We start from the raw sequence: 1,066 nt of genomic DNA, 5'->3' as shown, positions 1-1,066 counted from the left end.
CCCAGTACTTTTGTTAGGAGAAGGATGTTCGTGGGTGCTCAGAGAGTGGGTGATGTGTGGGAAGCCAGGTTGTTGAAGGCTGCTTGTCTTTTGGCTAATTGGAGAAGGCTGCCATTAAGTCATAATCCATGTTTCTTTGCTTTTTAACTCTTTTCTGTTTCACAGAGGTGTGTTTCTGACAACACAGGAGTGGATACCCCCTCAACAGAGGTAAGTATCTGGAGGTCTGAATTTAAAGATTTAAAAAAACAATGTAAATTTAAGGCTATTTAGGAATAAGTCAGAAGCCAGGATGGATGCAATATAATGCCTTCCTTTCTTCTTCATGTCTCAAGTACCAGACAGGAGACTTTGTCCAAGACAGACACTGAAGAGCATGGAGTTGACTCAGAGTGTATATTCTGAAGATGCTTGGAGAGCAAGTGATGAATGGACAGGCACATTCTAAAGGTCCACTCTGATGGAGGCTTTTTTTTTAAGAACAATGAGGCACTGCTGCCTGGACACTGGTCTTGCAGCTGATCAACAAACCAGTTCGTTGTCAGAGGGAGAGGAGGTCTGTGTCACTCTGCGTTTGGAAAGGATGCACTTGGAACTGTTCTCGAGACCCGGTCTGTTATGCCTGGCTGCGCGAGTCCTCCCCGACGTGTTTCCCAGTCCTTTGCAAACTGGTACCCGTGGAACCATCCCTGTCGTGTTTTACAGCAATAAGGAATTGCCAGTAGAGTGGTATTACTGGGCAAGCGAGCACCGGACTGTGTCCCTCCTGCACTAATCGCTTGGGTCGTCAGCCTTCGCGGCGGCCCGAGCCTCGCCGTTTGATCAGGATGTCACTGAAACCCTGTCACACACGTATTTAGGTTGTATTTCTATGTGGTGTTGAATTTGAATTTCTACATGAATAATATAAATTATACTTTGCGTTTGATAAGAGACACTTGTAATGCAATATGTGAATAATAAATGGTGTTGATTTTTTTTCCTACTGTTTCACAGTTGGCCTTTGTAACTGCTATTGGCTCTGGAGTGTTTTCTACACAGAAATTAGAAGCCTGTAATTTAACAC

At 44.3% G+C, this 1,066-nt stretch overlaps 1 long non-coding RNA gene across 1 annotated transcript; it reads left to right on the top strand.

The window, feature by feature from the left end:
* The first annotated feature begins 10 nt into the window (after positions 1 to 10).
* Positions 11 to 995, top strand: LOC118156992. Its single transcript, XR_004746517.1, has 2 exons — positions 11 to 210; positions 342 to 995. It is a non-coding gene; the product is annotated as an uncharacterized LOC118156992 (long non-coding RNA).
* Positions 996 to 1,066: the final 71 nt, after the last annotated feature.

Source organism: Oxyura jamaicensis (assembly GCF_011077185.1).
Source record: "Oxyura jamaicensis isolate SHBP4307 breed ruddy duck chromosome 2 unlocalized genomic scaffold, BPBGC_Ojam_1.0 oxy2_random_OJ62269, whole genome shotgun sequence".
NCBI lineage: Eukaryota > Metazoa > Chordata > Aves > Anseriformes > Anatidae > Oxyura > Oxyura jamaicensis.
The sequence above is the reverse complement of the archived record's forward strand: the minus strand, read 5'-3'. Positions and strand labels throughout refer to the sequence as shown.